Below are 24,067 nucleotides of genomic sequence, written 5' to 3'. Positions count from 1 at the left end.
TTAAAATGCCAAAAAACATAATTTATGTAAGAACTTACCTGATAAATTCATTTCTTTCATATTAGCAAGAGTCCATGAGCTAGTGACGTATGGGATATACATTCCTACCAGGAGGGGCAAAGTTTCCCAAACCTCAAAATGCCTACAAATACACCCCTCACCACACCCACAAATCAGTTTAACGAATAGCCAAGAAGTGGGGTTATAAGAAAAAAGTGCGAAAGCATAAAAAATAAGGAATTGGAATAATTGTGCTTTATACAAAAAAATCATAACCACCACAAAAAGGGTGGGCCTCATGGACTCTTGCTAATATGAAAGAAATTAATTTATCAGGTAAGTTCTTACATAAATTATGTTTTCTTTCATGTAATTAGCAAGAGTCCATGAGCTAGTGACGTATGGGATAATGACTACCCAAGATGTGGATCTTTCCACGCAAGAGTCACTAGAGAGGGAGGGATAAAAATAAAGACAGCCAATTCCGCTGAAAAATAATCCACACCCAAAATAAAGTTTAAATTTTATAATGAAAAAAACTGAAATTATAAGCTGAAGATTCAAACTGAAACAGCTGCCTGAAGTACTTTTCTACCAAAAACAGCTTCAGAAGAAGAAAACACATCAAAATGGTAGAATTTAGTAAAAGTATGCAAAGAAGACCAAGTTGCTGCTTTGCAAATCTGATCAACCGAAGCTTCATTCCTAAACGCCCAGGAAGTAGAAACTGACCTAGTAGAATGAGCTGTAATCCTTTGAGGCGGAGTTTTACCCGACTCGACATAAGCATGATGAATTAAAGATTTCAACCGAGATGCCAAAGAAATGGCAGAGGCCTTCTGACCTTTCCTAGAACCGGAAAAGATAACAAATAGACTAGAAGTCTTTCGGAAATTCTTAGTAGCTTCAACATAATATTTCAAAGCTCTAACTACATCCAAAGAATGCAATGATTTCTCCTTAGAATTCTTAGGATTAGGACATAATGAAGGAACCACAATTTCTCTACTAATGTTGTTGGAATTCACAACCTTAGGTAAAAATTCAAAAGAAGTTCGCAACACCGCCTTATCCTGGTGAAAAATCAGAAAAGGAGACAGAGCAGATAATTCAGAAACTCTTCTGGCAGAAGAGATGGCCAAAAGGAACAAAACTTTCCAAGAAAGTAATTTAATGTCCAACGAATGCATAGGTTCAAACGGAGGAGCTTGAAGAGCCCCCAGAACCAAATTCAAACTCCAAGGAGGAGAAATTGACTTAATTGACTTAATGACAGGTTTTATACGAACCAAAGCTTGTACAAAACAATGAATATCAGGAAGATTAGCAATCTTTCTGTGAAAAAGAACAGAAAGAGCAGAGATTTGTCCTTCAAGGAACTTGCAGACAAACCTTTCTCCAAACCATCCTGAAGAAACTGTAAAATTCTCGGAATTCTAAAAGAATGCCAGGAAAAATGATGAGAAAGACACCAAGAAATATAAGTCTTCCAGACTCTATAATATATCTCCCTAGATACAGATTTACGAGCCTGTAACATAGTATTAATCACAGAGTCAGAGAAACCTCTTTGACCAAGAATCAAGCGTTCAATCTCCATACCTTTAAATTTAAGGATTTGAGATCCTGATGGAAAAAAAGGACCTTGCGACAGAAGGTCTGGTCTTAACGGAAGAGTCCACGGTTGGCAAGAGGCCATCCGGACAAGATCCGCATACCAAAACCTGTGAAGCCATGCTGGAGCTACCAGCAGAACAAACGAGCATTCCTTCAGAATCTTGGAGATCACTCTTGGAAGAAGAACTAGAGGCGGAAAGATATAAGCAGGATGATACTTCCAAGGAAGTGACAATGCATCCACTGCTTCCGCTTGAGGATCCCTGGATCTGGACAGATACCTGGGAAGTTTCTTGTTTAGATGAGAGGCCATCAGATCTATTTCTGGAAGTCCCCACATTTGAACAATCTGAAGAAATACCTCTGGGTGAAGAGACCATTCGCCCGGATGCAACGTTTGGCGACTGAGATAATCCGCTTCCCAATTGTCTATACCTGGGATATGAACCGCAGAAACTAGACAGGAGCTGGATTCCGCCCAAACCAGAATTCGAGATACTTCTTTCATAGCCAGAGGACTGTGAGTCCCTCCTTGATGATTGATGTATGCCACAGTTGTGACATTGTCTGTCTGAAAACAAATGAACGATTCTCTCTTTAGAAGAGGCCAAGACTGAAGAGCTCTGAAAATTGCACGGAGTTCCAAAATATTGATCGGTAATCTCACCTCCTGAGATTCCCAAACCCCTTGTGCCGTCAGAGACCCCCACACAGCTCCCTAACCTGTGAGACTTGCATCTGTTGAGATTACAGTCCAGGTCGGAAGAACAAAAGAAGCCCCCTGAACTAAACGATGGTGATCTGTCCACCACGTCAGAGAGTGTCGTACAATCGGTTTTAAAGATATTAATTGAGATATCTTTGTGTAATCCCTGCACCACTGGTTCAGCATACAGAGCTGAAGAGGTCGCATGTGAAAACGAGCAAAGGGGATCGCGTCCGATGCAGCAGTCATAAGACCTAGAATTTCCATGCATAAGGCTACCGAAGGGAATGATTGTGACTGAAGGTTTCGACAAGCTGATATCAATTTTAGACGTCTCTTGTCTGTCAAAGATAGAGTCATGGACACTGAATCTATCTGGAAACCCAAAAAGGTTACCCTTGTCTGAGGAATCAATTAACTTTTTAGTAAATTGATCCTCCAACCATGATCTTGAAGAAACAACACAAGTCGATTCGTATGAGATTCTGCTAAAAGTGAAGACTGAGCAAGTACCAAGATATCGTCCAAATAAGGAAATACCACAATACCCTGTTCTCTGATTACAGACAGAAGGGCACAGAGAACCTTTGTAAAAATTCTTGGAGCTGTTGCTAAGCCAAACGGCAGAGCCACAAACTGGTAATGCTTGTCTAGGAACGAGAATCTCAGAAACTGATAGTGATCTGGATGAATCGGAATATGCAGATATGCATCCTGTAAATCTATTGTAGACATATAATGCCCTTGCTGAACAAAAGGCAGGATAGTCCTTACAGTTACCATTTTGAATGTTGGTATCCTTACATAACGATTCAATATTTTTAGATCCAGAACTGGTCTGAAAGAATTCTCCTTCTTTGGTACAATGAAGAGATTTGAATAAAACCCCAGCCCCTGTTCCAGAATTGGAACTGGCATAATTACTCCAGCCAACTCTAGATCTGAAACACATTTCAGAAATGCTTGAGCCTTCGCCGGATTTACTGGGACACGGGAAAGAAAAAATCTCTTTGCAGGAGGCCTTATCTTGAAGCCAATTCTGTACCCTTCTGAAACAATGTTCTGAATCCAAAGATTGTGAACGGAATTGATCCAAATTCCTTTGAAAAAACGTAATCTGCCCCCTACCAGCTGAGCTGGAATGAGGGCCGCACCTTCATGTGGACTTAGGAGCTGGCTTTGATTTTCTAAAAGGCTTGGATTTATTCCAGACTGGAGATGGTTTCCAAACTGATACCGCTCCTGAGGATGAAGGATCAGGCTTTTGTTCCTTGTTGTGACGAAAGGAACGAAAACGATTATTAGACCTAAATTTACCTTTAGATTTTTTATCCTGTGGTAAAAAAGTTCCTTTCCCTCCAGTAACAGTTGAGATAATAGAATCCAACTGAGAACCAAATAATTTATTACCCTGGAAAGAAAGGGAAAGCAGAGTAGACTTAGAAGACATATCAGCATTCCAAGTTTTAAGCCATAAAGCTCTTCTAGCTAAAATAGCTAGAGACATATACCCGACATCAACTCTAATGATATCAAAGATGGCATCACAAATAAAATTATTAGCATGTTGAAGAAGAATAATAATGCTATGAGAATTATGATCTGTTACTTGTTGCGCTAAAGCTTCCAACCAAAAAGTTGAAGCTGCAGCAACATCCGCCAAAGATATAGCAGGTCTAAGAAGATTACCTGAACACAAGTAAGCTTTTCTTAGAAAGGATTCAATTTTCCTATCTAAAGGATCCTTAAAAGAAGTACCATCTGCCCTAGGAATGGTAGTACGCTTAGCAAGAGTAGAGACAGCCCCATCAACCTTAGGGATTTTGTCCCAAAATTCTAATCTGTCAGATGGCACAGGATATAATTGCTTAAACGTTTAGAAGGAGTAAATGAATTACCCAAATTATTCCATTCCCTGGAAATTACTTCAGAAATAGCACCAGGAACAGGAAAAACTTCTGGAATAACTACAGGAGATTTAAAAACCTTATCTAAACGTTTAGATTTAGTATCAAGAGGACCAGAATCCTCAATTTCTAATGCAATTAGGACTTCTTTAAGTAAAGAACGAATAAATTCCATTTTAAATAAATATGAAGATTTATCAGCATCAACCTCTGAGATAGAATCCTCTGAACCAGAAGAACCATTATCAGAATCAGAAAGATGATGTTCATTTAAAAATTCATCTGAAAAATGGGAAGTTTTAAAATACTTTTTACGTTTACTAGAAGGAGGAATAACAGATATAGCCTTCTTAATGGATTAAGAAACAAAATCTCGTATGTTATCAGGTACACTATGAGTATTAGATGTTGATGGAACAGCAACAGGTAATGTAACTTTACTAAAGGAAATATTATCTGCATTAACAAGTTTGTCATGACATTCAATACAAACAACAGCTGGAGGAACAGCTACCAAAAGTTTACAGCAGATACACTTAGCTTTGGTAGCTCCAGCACCAGGCAGCGATTTTCCAGAAGTATCTTCTGACTCAGCTTCAACGTGGGACAACTTGCAATATGTAATAGAAAAAACAACATATAAAGCAAAATTGATCAAATTCCTTAAATGACAGTTTCAGGAATGGGAAAAAATGCCAGTGAACAAGCTTCTAGCAACCAGAAGCAATAAATAATGAGACTTAAATAATGTGGAGACAAAAGTGACGCCCATATTTTTTAGCGCCAAATAAGAGGCCCACATTATTTGGCGCCTAAATGCTTTTGGCGCCAAAAATGACGCCACATCCGGAACGCCGACATTTTTGGCGCAAAAGAACCTCAAAAATGACGCAACTTCCGGCGACACGTATGACGCCGGAAACAGAAAAAAAATTTTGCGCCAAAAAAGTCAGCGCCAAGAATGACGCAATAAAATGAAGCATTTTCAGCCCCGCGAGCCTAACAGCCCACAGGGAAAAGTCAAATTTTAAGGTAAGAAAAAAATTGTTTTATTCAAATGCATTATCCCAAATATGAAACTGACTGTCTGAAAATAAGGAATGTTGAACATCCTGAGTCAAGGCAAATAAATGTTTGAATACATATATTTAGAACTTTATAAAAAAGTGCCCAACCATAGCTTTAGAGTGTCACAGAAAATAAGACTTACTTACCCCAGGACACTCATCTACATGTTGTAGAAAGCCAAACCAGTACTGAAACGAAAATCAGCAGAGGTAATGGTATATATATATATAAGAGTATATCGTCGATCTGAAAAGGGAGGTAAGAGATGAATCTCTACAACCGATAACAGAGAACCTATGAAATAGACCCCGTAGAAGGAGATCATTGAATTCAAATAGGCAATACTCTCTTCACATCCCTCTGACATTCACTGCACGCTGAGAGGAAAACCGGGCTCCAACCTGCTGCGGAGCGCATATCAACGTAGAATCTAGCACAAACTTACTTCACCACCTCCATAGGAGGCAAAGTTTGTAAAACTGATTTGTGGGTGTGGTGAGGGGTGTATTTGTAGGCATTTTGAGGTTTGGGAAACTTTGCCCCTCCTGGTAGGAATGTATATCCCATACGTCACTAGCTCATGGACTCTTGCTAATTACATGAAAGAAAGGAAATTTATGCTTACCTGATAAATTGATTTCTTCTAAGATACGACGAGTCCACGGATTCATTCTTTACTTGTGGGATATTATCCTCCTGCTAACAGGAAGTGGCAAAGAGCACCACAGCAGAGCTGTCTATATAGCTCCTCCCTTAACTCCATCCCCCAGTCATTCGACCGAAGGTATAGGAAGAAAAAGGAGAAACTAAAAGGTGCAGAGGTGACTGAAGTTTTAAACAAAAAATATAATCTGTCTTAAATTGACAGGGCGGGCCGTGGACTTGTCGTATCTTAGAAGAAATCAATTTATCAGGTAAGCATAAATTTCCTTTTCTTCTATAAGATACGACAAGTCCACGGATTCATCCTTTACTTGTTGGATACAATACCAAAGCTACAGGACACGGATGAACGGGAGGGACAAGACAGATACCTAAACTGAAGGCACCACTGCTTGAAGAACTTTTCTCCCAAAAATAGCCTCAGAAGAAGCAAAAGTATCAAATTTGGAAAAAGGTATGAAGGCCATGTGGAAGCCACCGCTCTAGTAGAATGAGCAGTAATTCTTTCAGGAGGCTGCTGTCCAGCAGTCTCGTATGCCAAACGGATGATGCTTTTCAGCCAAAAAGAAAGAGAGGTAGCCGTAGCTTTTTGACCTCTATGCTTTCCAGAATAAACAACAGAGAAGATGTTTGACGGAAATCCTTGGTTGCTTGCAAGTAAAACTTCAAGGCACAAACCACGTCCAAGTTATGTAACAGACGCTCCTTCTTAGAAGAAGGGTTAGGACAAAGAGAAGGAACAACAATTTCCTGATTAATATTCTTATTTGAAACAACCTTAGGAAGGAATCCAGGGTTAGTACGCAAAACTACCTTATCAGAATGGAATATAAGATAAGGCGAGTCGCATTGTAATGCAGATAGCTCTGAAACTCTTCGAGCAGAAGAGATAGCAACTAAAAACAGAACTTTCCAAGATAAAAGTTTAATATCTATGGAATGCATGGATTCAAACGGAACCCCTTGAAGAACATTAAGAACTAAATTCAAACTCCATGGCGGAGCAACAGGTTTAAATACAGGCTTAATTCTAACCAAAGCCTGACAAAACGACTGAACGTCTGGGACATCTGCCAGACGCTTGTGTAGTAAGATTGACAAAGCAGAAATCTGTCCCTTTAAGGAACTAGCTGATAACCCCTTCTCCAATCCTTCTTGAGGAAAAGACAAAATCCTAGGAATCCTGATCTTACTCCATGAGTAGCCTTTGGATTCGCACCAATAAAGAAATTTACACCATATCTTATGATAAATTTTCCTAGTTACAGGCTTCCGAACCTGAACCAAGGTATCAATGACCGACTCAGAGAATCCCCGCTTAGATAGAATCAAGCGTTCAATCTCCAGGCAGTCAGCTGCAGAGAAACTAGATTTGGATGTTGGAACGGACCCTGAATCAGGTCCTGTCTCAGTGGTAGTTTCCACGGTGGCAGAGATGACATTTCCACCAGGTCTGCATACCAAGTCCTGCGTGGCCACGCAGGTGCTATCAATATTACCGAAGCCCTCTCCTGTTTGATTCTTGCAATCAGACGAGGAAGGAGAGGAAGAGGCGGAAACACATAAGCCAGGTTGAACGACCAAGGTACTGCTAGAGCATCTATCAGTACTGCTTGAGGATCCCTTGGTCTAAACCCGTAACAAGGAAGTTTGGCATTCTGACGAGATGCCATCAGATCCAATTCCGGTGTGCCCCATTGATGAATCAATTTTGCAAACACCTCCGGGTGGAGTTACCACTCCCCCGGATGAAAAGTCTGACGACTTAGAAAATCCGCTTCCCAGTTCTCCACACCTGATAGATTGATAGATGGCAAGAGTGAGTCTCTGCCCATTTATTTATTTTGGAAACCTCTATCATCGCTAGAGAACTCTTTGTTCCCCCTTGATGATTGATATATGCTACAGTTGTGATATTGGCCGACTGGAATCTTATGAATTTGGCCGAAGGTAGCTGAGGACACACTTGTAGCCCGTTGAATATAGCTCTCAGTTCCAGAATATTTATTGGTAGTAAGGACTCCTCCTGAGTCCACACACCCTGAGCCTTCAGGGAATTCCAAGAGCCTGGCGTCCGTTGTCACTATGACCCATGCTGGCCTACGGAAGCACATTCCCTGGGACAGATGATCCTGTGACAACCACCAGAGAAGAGAGTCTCTGGTCTCTAGATCAAGATTTATCTGTGGAGATAAATCCGCATAATCCCCATTCCACTGTCTGAGCATGCACAGCTGCAGTGGTCTGAGATGTAAGCGAGCAAACAGAACTATGTCCATTGCCGCAACCATAAGTCCAATTACCTCCATACACTGAGCCACTGATGGCCGAGGAATGGAATGAAGTGCTCGGCAAGTGGTTAAGATCTTTGATTTTCTGACCTCCGTCAGAAAAATCTTCATGACTACCGAGTCTATCAGTATTCCTAGGAATGGAACCCTTGTCAGAGGAACAAGTGAACGCTTTTTTATGTTCACCTTCCGACCGTGAGTTCTTAGAAAAGCCAACATGATGTCCGTGTGAGATTTGGCTGGATGGTAAGTTGACGCCTGAATCAAAATATACGCCTGAATCAAAATATTGTCCAGATAGGGCGCCACTGCTATGCCCTGCGGCCTTAGAACCGCCAGAAGGGACCCTAGCACCTTTGTGAAAATTCTGGGAGCTGTGGCTAACCTGAAAGGAAGGGCCACAAACTGGTAATGTTTGTCCAGGAAGGCGAACCTGAGGAACTGGTAATGATCTTTGTGGATAAGAATGTGAAGATACGCATCCTTCAAATCCACGGTGGTCATATATTGACCCTCCTGGATCATTGGTAAAATTGCTCGTATAGTCTCCATCTTGAACGATGGGACTCTGAGAAATTTGTTTAGAGTTTTGAGATCTAAAATCGGTCTGAAGGTTCCCTCTTTTTGTTCTACTTTTGGAACTGGGCAGATTACACCCATGGTATATAGGTCTTCTACGCAGCGTAAGAACGCCTCACTTTTTGTCTGGTTTACAGACAAACGTGAAAGATGAAATCTCCCCCTTGGGAGAGAATCTTTGAATTCTAGACAATACCCCTGTGTCACAATTTCTAATGCCCAGGAATCCTGAAGTCTCTTGCCCAAGCCTGAGCGAAGAGAGAAAGTCTGCCCCCTACTAGATCCGGTCCCGGATCGGGGGCTGCCCCTTCATGCTGTCTCTGTAGCAGCAGCGGGCTTCTTGGCCTGTTTACCTTTATTCCAGGTCTGGTTAGGTCTCCAGACTGACTTGGATTGAGCAAAGTTCCTCTCCTGCTTGGAGGCGGATGAGGAAGTAGAGGGACCACCTTTAAAGTTTCGAAAGGAACGAAAATGATTCTGTTTGGTCCTCATTTTAACAGTCTTGTCCTAAAGAACGGCATGACCTTTACCTCCAGTAATGTCAGAAATGATCTCCTTTAGTTCAGGCCCGAATAGGGTTTTACCCTTAAAGGGAATAGCTAAAAGCTTTGATTTAGATGACACATCAGCAGACAATGACTTAAGCCATAACGCTCTATGCGCTAAAATGGCAAAGCCTGCATTCTTAGCCGCCAATTTAGCCATTTGGAAAGCGACATCTGTAATAAAAGAATTTGCTAGCTTGAGAGCCTTAATTCTATCCAAAATATCCTCTAATGGGTTCTCAACCTTAAGAGACTCCTCCAGAGCCTCAAACCAAATAGCTGCTGCAGTAGTTACTGGAACAATGCACGCTATAGGTTGCAGAAGAAAACCCTGATGAATAAACAACTTCTTTAGAAGCCCTTCTAATTTTTTATCCATAGGATCTTTGAAAGCACAACTGTCCTCGATAGGTATAGCCAGGGTAGAAATAGCTCCCTCCACCTTAGGAACCATCTGCCACGAATCCCGAATGGTGTCAGATATGGGAAACATTTTCTTAAAAGTAGGAGGGGGAGAGAACGGAATGCCTGGTCTATCCCATTCCTTAGTAACAATGTCCTAGGGACTGGAAAAAACATTAGTGTAAGTAGGGACCTCTAGATATTTGTCCATTTTACACAGTTTCTCTGGCGGGATGACAATAGGGTCACAATCATCCAGAGTCGCCAAGACCTCCCTGAGTAACAAGCGGAGGTGTTCAAGCTTAAACTTAAAGGCTGTCACATCTGAGTGTTTGAGGGAACATCTTTCCTGAATCAGAAAGCTCTCCCTCAGACAGCAATTCCCCCACCCCCAAATCAGAACACTGTGAGGGTACATCGGAGATGGCCAATAAAGCATCAGAGGGCTCAGCATTTACTCTAATACCGGACCTACTGCGCTTACCCTGTAAACCAGGCAGTTTAGATAATACCTCTGTAAGGGTAGTAGACATAACTGCAGCCATATCTTGCAGGGTGAAAGAATTTGACGCAGTAGAAGTACTTGGCGTCGCTTGGGCCGACATTAAAGGTTGTGACACTTGGGGAGAAGTAGATGGCATAACCTGATTCTCTTCTGACTGAGAATCATCCTGAGACATACTTTTATCCGCTAAAATATGTTCTTTGCAATGTAAGGCCCTTTCAGTACATGAGGGACACATTTTAAGTGGGGGTTCCACAATGGCTTCTAAACACATAGAACATTGGCTTTCCTCAATGTCAGACATGTTAACACAGGCTAGTAATGACCACAAACAGGCTTGAAAACACTTTATTTTGTGAAAAAAAATATCAATCTGAAAAAACGGTACTGCGCCTTTAAGAGAAAAAAAAAGCATACAATTTTTCCAAAACTGCTTTAAAACGATAAAATTATCTCAATTTTCTGATAAATGTATCTCAACTTGTCAGCTAAGATTGCCCCACAAGAAAAGGAATACTTTACCCTTAAGAACCAAAAACGTTATTACCAAAAACTTTATAGTTACACAAAAACACCCCCTGCACCTCGCCACAGCCCTGCTGTGGCGCCCACCTGCCCTCAGGGGTCTGCTAAATCGGATTAACCCCTCGATTAGGCCCAAACCTTCCTGAAAGGCCCACTGGAGTTGGAGCTTGCTGCTTGCCTGGGAAATAGAACTGCGCAACTGAGGCGTGAAAATAGGCTCTGCCCATCTAACGCAATGTCTCACAGCCTTAACAATAACCGCACCAGAGCGGTCTAAAACCTAGCCATGTGGGTTCATATACCCATCTAAATGAAGCCATGTGTACACTTCAATGTTAAATAAATTGAAAACGTTGGCCACAAAAAAACATTATATTAACTCCCAACATATATCGTTTGCCCACAAACATCATGTCATCAGTGTCAACCATTTTACAGCCCAACATACAGGTCCAGTAATACCCCTCTTATACATTAGGATTACTGCTTAACCTTCCCTCATGGGGATACTGTCAGCCAATTCTGAAATAACAGAGTCTCTCCAGAAAAAAATGACTGAACATACCTCAATGCTTGTAGCATGAAAAAACGTTCCTCACACTGAAGCTTCTTAAAGGGCCACTAAACCCAAAATCTTTCTTTCATGATTCAGATAGAGAATAGAAAATTAAACAACATTACAATTTACTTCCATTATTTATTTTGCTTCATTTTTTAAATATCCTTAGTTGAAGAAAAAGCAATGCACATGGTGAGCCAATCACACAATGCTTCTATGTGCAGCAACCAATCAGCAGCTAGTGAGCATATCTAGATATGCTTTTCATCAAAGAATATCAAGAGAATAAAACAAATTAGATAATATAAGTAAATTAGAAAGATGTTTAAAATTGCATTCTCTTTCTAAATCATAAAAGAAAAAATGTGGGTGGCATGTCCCTTTAAGTACTCCTCAGTCATTCTGTGGGAACTACTCTGGATCTTAGTAACAACTGCTAAGATCATCAGTTTCCAGGCAGAAATCTTCATCCATCTGCTGCCTGGGAAGAAATAGCACTCACCGGTACCATTTAAAATAAAAAAAGTCTTGCTTGAAGAAAATAAAAACTAACATTTTATCAGCTCTTTCACTTTACCCTTCCTATTACTTAGAGTAGGCAAAGAGAATGACTGGGGGTGGAGTTAAGGGAGGAGCTATATAGACAGCTCTGCTGTGGTGCTCTTTGCCACTTCCTGTTAGCAGGAGGATAATATCACACAAGTAAAGGATGAATCAGTGGACTCGTCGTATCTTATAGAAGAAATAAGGGTAATGGAAATACTTGTAAACAATTTAAAACACTCCAGCAGGTAAAGTGGATCATTGGGAACAAATTAAAGGGGAGAATTTTTTTGAGTAAACTCTCTGTTTAAGGGATATAATGATGAAAGAAAGAAAACTTTTGTGTTTCATATAGAACATACAATTTTCAGATTTACGATTATCAAATGTGCTTCATTCTCTTGTTATCCTTTGCTGAATGCTCTACTGGGGCCTAGCTGAACACATTATGTGAGACAGTGACATGCAGCTAGCTCACTGTAGTGCATTGCTTCTGAATCTACCTATGTATGCTTTTCAACAATGAGAACGAAGCAAATTAGGTATGAGAAGCAAATTGGAAAGTTGGTAAAAATCCCATGTTCTTTCTGAATCATGAAAGTTTAATTTAGACTATACTGTCCCTTTAACCCCTTAACGACTGAGGACGTGCCAGGTACGTCCTCCAGAAAACTACCCTTAACGACCAAGGACGTGCCTGTCTTGTCCTCTGGGGTTTGAAGTGCTGTAAGTGATCGTGATCGCTTCCAGCTGCTTCAAGGGTATTGTAAGGATGCCTCGATATTGAGGCATCATTGCAATACCCTTTTTAAACCACTGATGCAGAGAGGGAGGGGGGAGTATTAAATATTCGCCAAGGGACCTGGGGGGGGGAGGGTGGGTAGGATATTGAGGGGGGGGGGGCAGCTACACTACAGAAAAACTTTATTTTAAATATAAAAATTAACAAAAACAAAAAACACCACCACATTTTTGGGGCAAACACCTGCCAGTACCCAAGATGGCGGCAAGTAGGTAGAGGGGGGAGGTTAGCGATTTTATTTATTTGATCGCATTTGGCGGTGAAATGGTGGCATGAAATATACCAAAATTGGCCTAGATCAATACTTTGGGTTGTCTACTGCACTACACTAAAGCTAAAATCAACCCTACATGCTCCCTAATTAACCCCTTCACTGCTGGGCATAATACAAGTGTGGTACGCAGTTATTTAGCAGCCTTCTAATTACCAAAAAGCAACGCCAAAGCCATATATGTCTGCTATTTCTGAACAAGGGGATCCCAGAGAAGTATTTACAACCATTTGTGCCATAATTGCACTAACTGTTTGGAAAACATTTCAGTGAGAAACCTAAAATTGTGAAAAGGTTAGCGGCATTTAGCGGCCTTCTAATTACCAAAAAGCAATGCCAAAGCCATATAGGTCTGCTATTTCTGAACAAAGGGGATCCCAGAGAAGCATTTACAACTATTTGTGCCATAATTGCACAAGCGGTTTGCAAATAATTTCAGTGAGAAACCTAAAGTTTGTGAAAAAATGAACGATTTTTTTTTATTTGATCGCATTTGGCAATGAAATGGTGGCATGAAATATACCAAAATGGGCCTAGATCAATACTTTGGGTTGTCCACTAAAAAGAAAATCATGTCAATGGATATTCAGGGATTCCTGAAAGATATCAGTGTCCCAATGTAACTAGCGCTAATTTTGAAAACAAGTGGTTTGGAAATAGCAAAGTGTTACTTGTATTTATTGCCCTATAACTTGCAAAAAAAGCAAAGAACATGTAAACATTGGGTATTTCTAAACTCAGGACAAATTTTAGAAACTATTTAGCATGGGTATTTTTTGGTGGTTGTATATGTGTAACAGATTTTGGGGGTTAAAGTGTGTTTTTTCCATTTCTTTAATCATATTTTATATATTTTGTTATAGTAAATTAAAAGATATGAAAGATATAAGATATGAAAATAATGGTATCTTTAGAAAGTCAATTTAATTGCGAGAAAAACGGTATATAATATGTGTGGGTACAGTAAATAAATAAGAGGAAAATTACAGTTAAACACAAACACCGCAGAAATGTAAAAATAGCCCTGGTCCCAAACGGTCAATAAATGGAAAAGTGGTCTGGTCACTAAGGGGTTAATGCCACTGCTCCCCTTCAAATCTATATTCATAGAATTAACCCATACTAAGTTTCAAGAAATTAACCGAATAGAAGATTGTGTGGAGTGAAATATATCTGCACAAGGACCTAAGTGTGAGGAGGGAGGGGCAAGCATTAAAATGAAATATAATGTTACTTTTTTAGTTAAATAAAACTATTTAAACTCTTAATTAAAAGTAATGGCTATTTTTCTTTAGTTAAACAAAACTAAGGGGGCACACAACGATTGGAGGAAGCCAGATTCGTCATCGATCTGCTAAAGAAAGCAGAAGATGCAGGCAGAGGATTGGCGTTATGTTTACCATAACGCAAAGGTAAGTATTTAAAAAATAAGCACAATTGTAATATTTAAAGGGACACTGAACCCAATTTTTTTGTTGCATGATTCAGATAGAGCATGAAATTTTAAGCAACTTTCTAATTTATTCCTATTATCAATTTTTCTTCATTCTCTTGCTATCTTTATTTTGAAAGCAGAAATGTAAATCTTAGCAGCCAGCCCATTTTAGGTTCAGCACCATGGATAGCGCTCGTTTATTGTAGGCTTACATTTACCCACCCAATAAGCAAACATAACCCAGGGTCTTAACCAAAAATAGGCCGTCTCCTATGCATCACATTCCTGCTTTTTAAATAAACATAGCAAGAGAACGAAGAAAAATTGATAATTGTAGTAAATTAGAAAGCTGCTTAAAATTGCATGCTCTATCTGAATAATGAAAGAAAATGTTTGGGTTTAGTATCCCTTTAATGAATTAAAGTGCCCCTGTTTTAAGGAGTATTATTTGATATAGGACTTTAATTTGTTAAAGTTCACAATCACTTTAAATCGGCCTTACTGACTTGTTATTTAAATCAAATTTACCCTGGTTATTTATTATATTATATGACTGTAAACACTATAAAATGTGAAATAACATCAGTTATAAAAAACTGTATTGGCAATTTACTCAGTCAGACCTATCAAAAAGAGTCACAAAAGGGTTATGTGCCTAAACGGATCTCCACATTCATTTTATTAATAAATACCAAAGGAAAAGACAAACTAACCACCTCTTCTAAAAAAGATAAAATCAATATTAATCTTCTGTTAATAGTACAACGAAGAACCTTTCAAGAAGGGGTCCATAATGCCTTAACTGATTTGTAGATATCTAATTTATCTGAGCAGAGGCATCAATAACTTTCCAGGGAGAGGTCGAGGGTAACTTGGTTCTCCCAATTTTAGATGGACAGTACCTGTACTTGCTTCCCGAAATCTAGGTATCAATTGTCTGGCACTATTAATCATGAGTTGGAACAATTTTAACCGTACTTTTCATTTTAATTTCGGAGGGATATTAAGGAGAAAAGTCTTTGCGTCTAGGGTAACGTGCTCAGTTTGTTCCACCCAGAAATATTTTCACTGGGCAGGACCACCAGATGCGGTACATAGTTCCAATCCCCCCACAGCCTCTCCAAAATGTATTAATTCCACCTGGGAAAATATGTTTAAAGGGATATGAAACCCAATTTTTTTCTTTCAAGATTCAGATAGAGCATGCAATTTAAAACAACTTTCTAATTAACTTCTATGATCAATTTTTCTTTGTCCTCTTGGTATCTTTTGTTGAAAAGCATGGTGGAGTGGCATAATCGCTCAAAAAAGAGTTAGGGGTCTATTTAGTTGACTTTGCATTTTCACAAGACTTACAAAATAGTTAAAGGGACATGAAACCCAAAATATTTCTTTTATGATTCAAATAGAGAATATAATAAAAAAAATTAAAAATAAAGTTTCAAATTTACTTCTATTATCATATTTGCTTAATTTTTAAGTTATTCTTTGTTGAAGAGATGCCTAGATAGGTAACGAGCACATTTCTGGAGCACTACACGACAGGCAATTGAAACATAGAATCTGACGGTAGATAAGAACCAAAAAGGCCCATCATGTCTACCCATATTACATGTTACTTTTTCCTTAGGATAGCCTTATGCATGTCCCAGGCATTTTTTAATTCCTTTACAGTCATTGTGTTTACCACCTAAAATGAAAGTTTATTGCATTAATCCACCACCCTTTCTGTAAAAAAATGCTTCCTCACATTTCTCCTGAATCTGCTACCCTTTAACTTTAGATTGTGACCCCTTGTTTTGGCATTTATTTTTTTGTGGAAAATGCTTTCAGCTTCTACTTTATTAAGTCCCTTCATATATTTGATGGTTTCTATAATGTCACCTCTTTCCCTTCTATCCTCTAAACTATAATTATTTAGATCATAGAGTCTTTCTTTGTACGTTTTATATTTTAGACCATGTACCATTTTACTAGCCCTCCTTTGGACAGCTTCTAGTTTATTTATATCTTTCTGAAGATATGGTCTCCAGAACTGTACACAGTATTCCAGATTTGGCCTAACTAATGATCTGTAAAGTGGCATAATAACCTTGCTATTTCTGTTACTAATACCTCTCCCAATGCAACCAAATATTTGACTGGCCTTACTGGCTGCACTGCTGCATTGTGTACCAAATTATAAATCATCTAAAATAATAATTCCCAAGTCCCTTTCTTCTTTAGTTACAGTCAGTAATGTACAATTGAGACTATAACTGGCCTTTGGGTTTTTGGATCCTATAGGCATAATTTTGCTCTTGGTAATAATACATTTCAGATCCCATTTATTTGACCAGTCCTCTAGTTTTTTAATATCACAGTTCATTTGATCAACCCCTCCTGGAACATCTACCCTGTTACAAATGTTTGTATCATTAGAAAACCTTACCCTTAAGCCCACTTCCAATAACACTTATGAACATGTTTAAACAAAACAGGCCCAAGAACTGACCCTTGGGGAACACCACTAGTAACGGATGCCTCATTTGAATGTACTTCATTAATTGAAACCCTCTGTTGTCTATCTTTTAGCCAGAATTCTACCCACTTAACAATCTTATCATCTATTCCAAGGCAATACATTTTGTAAATAAGTTTGCTGTGTGGGAAGGTGTCAAATGCTTTGCTAAAGTCTAGATATGCAACATCTACGGCTCCACCCTGGTCTATTATTTTAGTTACATGGTCAAAGAAATCAATTAGATTAGTCTGACATGATCTTCCAGCAGTGAAACCATGCTGTTATTTGTCTTCTAAGTTGTTTGTTTGAAGGAAAGATACAAGTCTTTCCTTTAAAAGAGTTTCCATTAATTTACCTGCAATTGAGGTCAAACTGACTGGCCTATAGTTAGCAGAATCTTCCCTACTACCCTTTTTATGAAGAGGGAATACATTGGCAATTTTCCAGTCTTTTGGAACAACTCCTATTAGAAGTAACTGATTAATTAAATTAGCTAATGCAAAACTATTGCCATATAGAGCCGCAAAGATGTGCACACTCCTGAACTTACCTTTCTGCTTTTCAACAAAGGATAACAAGAAAACAAAGACATTTTGATAGTAAAATACATTGTAAAGTTGTTTAAAAATGTATTTTTCTTCTGTTAAGTGTGATCAGTCCACGGGTCATCATTACTTGTGGGATATTAACTGCTCCCCTACAGGAAGTGCAAGAGGATTCACCCAGCAGAGTTGCTATATAGCTCCTCCCCTCTACGTCACCTCCAGTCATTCTCTTGCACCCAACGACTAGATAGGATGTGTGAGAGGACTATGGTGATATATTTAGTTTTTATATCTTCAATCAAAAGTTTGTTGTTTTATAATAGCACCGGAGTGTGTTATTCCTTCTCTGGTAGAATTTGAAGAAGAATCTACCTGAGTTTTTTTCTATGATTTTAGCCGGAGTAGTTAAGATCATATTGCTGTTTCTCGGCCATCTGAGGAGAGGCAAACTTCAGATCAGGGGACAGCAGGCAGATTAATCTGCAAAGAGGTATGTAGCAGTTTATTATTTTCTGACATGGAATTGATGAGAAAATCCTGCCATACCGTTATAATGTAAACCCAGCCTTGAATGCAGTAGATGTAGCTGATATCAGGCTGTCATGTATGTATATTTTATACTTCTCTGGTTTTTAGACTGTATACATAGACTTAACCTAATTTGCAGGGACTTGCAATAGGTTTTAAATGACAATTAATTATTGAGGTAAAACGTTTTTTTGCTGGCATGTAAAAACGTTTTTTTCTCTGAGGTACTGGGTGAAAAAATGTTTTGGGCACTATTTTTCCACTTGGCAATAGTTTTGATTTAAATTAGAGCAGTTCACTGATCCCTCTCACTGTTATGTGTGTGGGGGAGGGGCCATTTTGGTGCTTTCACTATGCATCAGAAAAAACTCAGTCAGAGATTCATTTTCTTCCTGCATGATCCGGTTCATCTCTACAGAGTTCAGGGATCTCCAAAGCCTTTTTTGAGGGAAGTAATCATTACAGCACAGCTGTGCTGATTGTATTGACTGTGATAAAAAAAAAAAAAAAAAGTTTATTTGTGTATTTTTTTCTGCTGCCTGGGTTAGTTATCATTTGCTGAGGGGAACAATCCTTTGCTAAAACTGTATATTCTGACAAAGATTGATGCTATAACTTAATTATTTTAACTGTTATAATATTTTTCTGTGCTTCTTAAAGGCACAGTTCGTTTTCATATTATTTGTAAATTACTTTGTAAAGTATTTCCAAGTTGCTGTTTATTTGCTAGTGTGTTAAACATGTCTGATTCAGAGGAATATCTCTGTGCTATATGTGTTAATGCCAAAGTGGAGCCCAATAGAAATTTATGTACTAAATGTATTGATGCTACTTTAAAAAACAGTCAATCTGTACAAATTGAACATATTTCACCAAACAACGAGGGGAGAGTTATGCCGGCTAACTCGCCTCACGTGTCAGTACCTGCATCTCCCGCTCAGGAGGTGCGTGATATTGTAGCGCCGAGTACATCTGGGCGGCCATTACAAATCACATTACAAGATATGGCTACTGTTATGACTGAAGTTTTGGCTAAACTACCAGAACTAAGAGGTAAACGTGATCACTCTGGGGTGAGAACAGAGTGCGCCGATAATGCAAGGGCCATGTCTGATACTGTGTCACAGTTTGCAGAACGTGAAGACGGAGAGCTTCATTCTGTGGGTGACGGTTCTGATCCAAATAAACTGGACTCAGACATTTCAAATTTTAAATTTAAGCTTGAGAACCTCCGTGTGTTACTAGGGGAGGTATTAGCGGCTCTGAATGATTGTAACACAGTTGCAATCCCAGAAAAAATGTGTAGGTTGGATAAATATTTTGCGGTACCGACGAGTACTGACGTTTTTCCTATACCTAAGAGACTTACTGACATTGTTACTAAGGAGTGGGATAGACCCGGTGTGCCTTTCTCACCCCCTCCTATATTTAGAAAAATGTTTCCAATAGACGCCGCCACACGGGATTTATGGCAAATGGTCCCTAAGGTGGAAGGAGCAGTTTCTACTTTAGCTAAGCGTACCACTATCCCAGTGGAGGATAGCTGTGCTTTTTCAGATCCAATGGATAAAAAATTAGAGGGTTACCTTAAGAAAATGTTTGTTCAACAAGGATTTATATTGCAACCTCTTGCATGTATTGCGCCTGTCACGGCTGCAGCAGCATTTTGGTTTGAGTCTCTGGAAGAGACACTTCAATCATCCACACTAGATGACATCACACACAAACTTAAATTCCTTAAGTTAGCTAATTCATTTATTTCAGATGCCGTAGTACATTTAACTAAACTTGCGGCTAAAAATTCAGGATTCGCCATTCAGACACGCAGAGCTCTGTGGCTGAAATCCTGGTCAGCTGATGTTACGTCTAAATCTAAATTGCTTAATATTCCTTTCAAAGGGCAGACCTTATTCGGGCCCGGCTTGAAAGAGATTATTGCTGACATTACAGGAGGTAAAGGTCATGCCCTGCCTCAGGACAAGGCCAAAGCCAAGGCTAGACAGTCCAATTTTCGTTCCTTTCGTAATTTCAAAGCAGGAGCAGCATCAACTTCCTCTGCACCAAAACAGGAAGGAGCTGTTGCTCGCTACAGACAAGGCTGGAAACCTAACCAGTCCTGGAACAGGGGCAAACAGGCCAGAAAACCTGCTGCTGCCCCTAAGACAGCATGAATTGAGGGCCCCCGATCCGGGACCGGATCTAGTGGGGGGCAGACTTTCCCTCTTCGCCCAGGCTTGGGCAAGAGATGTTCAGGATCCCTGGGCGTTAGAGATCATATCTCAGGGATACCTTCTGGACTTCAAATCCTCTCCCCCAAGAGGGAGATTTCATCTGTCAAGGTTGTCAACAAACCTAACAAAGAAGGAAGCGTTTCTACGCTGCGTACAAGATCTTTTATTAATGGGAGTGATCCATCCAGTTCCGCGGTTGGAACAAGGACAAGGGTTTTACTCAAATCTGTTTGTAGTTCCCAAAAAAGAGGGAACCTTCAGGCCAATCTTGGATTTAAAGATCCTAAACAAATTCCTAAGAGTTCCATCGTTCAAGATGGAAACTATTCGAACAATTTTTGCCCATGATCCAAGAGGGTCAGTACATGACCACAGTGGATTTAAAGGATGCTTACCTTCACATACCGATTCACAGAAGTCATTACCGGTATCTAAGGTTTGCCTTTTTAGACAGGCATTACCAGTTTGTAGCTCTTTCATTCGGACTGGCTACGGCTCCAAGAATCTTCACAAAGGTTCTGGGCACTCTTCTGGCGGTACTAAGACCGCGAGGAATTTCAGTAGCTCCGTACTTAGACGACATACTGATACAAGCTTCAAGCTTTCAAACTGCCAAATCTCATACAGAGATAGTACTGGCATTTCTAAGGTTGCATGGATGGAAAGTGAACGAAGAGAAAAGTTCTCTCTTTCCACTCACAAGAGTTCCCTTCCTGGGGACTCTGATAGATTCTGTAGAAATGAAAATTTACCTGACAGAGGACAGGTTAACAAAACTTCAAAATGCATGCCGTGTCCTTCATTCCATTCAACACTCTAAATCTGAATCAAGAGACCAGAAATTCTCTTCTATGGTGGCTTTATCGGCCACATCTGTCCAGGGGAATGCCATTCAGCAGGCCAGACTGGTCAATTGTAACAACAGACGCCAGCCTACTAGGTTGGGGCGCTGTCTGGAATTCTCTGAAGGCTCAGGGACTATGGAATCAGGAGGAGAGTTTTCTTCCAATAAACATTCTGGAATTGAGAGCAGTCCTCAATGCTCTTCTGGCTTGGCCCCAGTTAACAACTCGGGGGTTCATCAGGTTCCAGTCGGACAACATCACGACTGTAGCTTATATCAACCATCAGGGAGGGACAAGAAGCTCCCTAGCAATGATGGAAGTATCGAAAATAATTCCCTGGGCAGAGTCTCACTCTTGCCACCTGTCTGCAATCCACATCCCGGGAGTGGAGAACTGGGAGGCGGATTTCTTAAGTCGTCAGACTTTTCATCCGGGGGAGTGGGAACTTCATCCAGAGGTCTTTGCCCAAATACTTCGACGTTGGGGCAAACCAGAGATAGATCTCATGGCGTCTCGACAGAACGCCAAGCTTCCGCGCTACGGGTCCAGATCCAGGGATCCGGGAGCGGTCCTGATAGATGCCTTGACAGCACCATGGACCTTCAGGATGGCTTATGTGTTTCCACCTTTCCCGATGCTTCCTCGATTGATTGCCAGAATCAAACAGGAGAAAGCATCAGTGATTCTAATAGCGCCTGCATGGCCACGCAGGACTTGGTATGCAGATCTGGTGGACATGTCATTCTGTCCACCTTGGTCGTTACCTCTGAAACAGGACCTTCTGATTCAGGGTCCTTTCAAACATCAAAATCTAACTTCTCTGAAGCGGACTGCTTGGAAATTGAACGCTTGATCTTATCAAAGCGTGGTTTTTCTGAGTCAGTTATTGATACCTTAATACAGGCTAGGAAGCCTGTTACCATAAAGATTTACCATAAAATATGGCGTAAATACCTATATTGGTGCGAATCCAAAGGTTACTCTTGGAGTAAGGTTAGGATTCCTAGGATATTGTCTTTTCTACAAGAAGGTTTAGAAAAGGGGTTATCCGCTAGTTCCTTAAAGGGACAGATCTCAGCTCTGTCCATTCTGTTACACAAGCGTCTGTCAGAAGTTCCAGACGTTCAGGCTTTTTGTCAGGCTTTGGCCAGGATTAAACCTGTGTTTAAAGCTGTGGCTCCACCATGGAGTTTAAACCTTGTTCTTAACGTTTTACAGGGTGTTCCGTTTGAACCCCTTCATTCCATTGATATAAAGTTGTTATCTTGGAAAGTTCTATTTTTAATGGCTATTTCCTCGGCTCGAAGAGTCTCTGAGTTATCAGCCTTACATTGTGATTCTCCTTATTTGATTTTTCACTCGGATAAGGTAGTTCTGCGTACTAAACCTGGGTTCTTACCTAAGGTAGTCACTAACAGGAATATCAATCAGGAGATTGTTGTTCCATCCTTGTGCCCAAATCCTTCTTCGAGGAAGGAACGTCTTTTGCACAATCTGGATGTAGTTTGTGCCCTTAAATTTTATTTACAGGCAACTAAAGATTTTCGACAAACGTCTTCCCTGTTTGTCGTTTACTCTGGTCAGAGGAGAGGTCAAAAAGCTTCTGCTACCTCTCTCTCTTTTTGGCTTCGTAGCATAATTCGTTTAGCTTATGAGACTGCTGGACAGCAGCCTCCTGAAAGAATTACAGCTCATTCCACTAGAGCTGTGGCTTCCACTTGGGCCTTTAAGAATGAGGCCTCTGTTGAACAGATTTGCAAGGCTGCAACTTGGTCTTCGCTTCATACTTTTTCCAAATTTTACAAATTTGACACTTTTGCTTCCTCGGAGGCTATTTTTGGGAGAAAGGTTCTTCAGGCAGTGGTTCCTTCTGTATAAAGAGCCTGCCTATCCCTCCCGTCATCCGTGTACTTTTGCTTTGGTATTGGTATCCCACAAGTAATGATGACCCGTGGACTGATCACACTTAACAGAAGAAAACATAATTTATGCTTACCTGATAAATTCCTTTCTTCTGTAGTGTGATCAGTCCACGGCCCGCCCTGTTTTTTTAAGGCAGGTAAATATTTTTTAAATTATACTCCAGTCACCACTACACCCTTGGCTTCTCCTTTCTCGTTGGTCCTTGGTCGAATGACTGGAGGTGACGTAGAGGGGAGGAGCTATATAGCAACTCTGCTGGGTGAATCCTCTTTCACTTCCTGTAGGGGAGCAGTTAATATCCCACAAGTAATGATGACCCGTGGACTGATCACACTACAGAAGAAAGGAATTTATCAGGTAAGCATAAATTATGTTTTTATCTGAACTATCTGAATTTGTGTTTTTTATTTCCCTTTAAGGGCTAGATTACTGAGCGATAAGGGGCGTATCCCGAGGGTTTGCGCTCATCGGGCTTACGAGTTGAAGGTAAACACGATCAAGCACAATTGCTATTTACGATAGAATGATTACCGCGACTTCAGAGCTCTGGTTAACTGTTTTGCGAAACATAAAAGTTGCACAAAACACATCAAAAATACATTACAAAGTACAGTTACACTCATAATAACACTGTCTAATAAAAATTCTTCACAAAACATATTGCACAAAAAAGTTATAAGGGCTCAAGGTAAGAGGTCTCAGAATTTAGAAAAAAAGGCAGGCAAAGGGTTTTTAACATTGCGATACATACATATACATGTCTAAAGATAGATATGTATGTACGTACATATATATCTATATATGTGTACATATGTATTTTGTGCATATACAGTATCTCACAAAAGTGAGTACACCCCTCACATTTTTGTAAATATTTTATTATATCTTTTAATGTGACAACACTGATGAAATGACACTTTGCTACAATGTAAAGTAGTGACTGTACAGCCTGTATAACAGTGTAAATTAGCTGCCCCCTCAAAATAACTCAACACACAGCCATTAGTGTCTAAAATGTTGACAACAAAAGTGAGTACACCCCTAAGTGGAAATGTCAAAATTGGGCCCAAAGTG

At 40.0% G+C, this 24,067-nt stretch overlaps 1 protein-coding gene across 1 annotated transcript in view; it reads right to left on the bottom strand.

Moving 5' to 3' along the window:
- The window catches only part of KCTD9 (potassium channel tetramerization domain containing 9), a 76,597-nt gene that overhangs the window by 24,874 nt on the left and 27,656 nt on the right, over positions 1-24,067 (bottom strand). The window lies entirely within an intron of this gene.

This window comes from Bombina bombina, chromosome 6 (genome assembly GCF_027579735.1).
Source record: "Bombina bombina isolate aBomBom1 chromosome 6, aBomBom1.pri, whole genome shotgun sequence".
NCBI lineage: Eukaryota > Metazoa > Chordata > Amphibia > Anura > Bombinatoridae > Bombina > Bombina bombina.
Note: the sequence above shows the minus strand (reverse complement) of the source record. Positions and strands in the feature narration are given on the sequence as shown.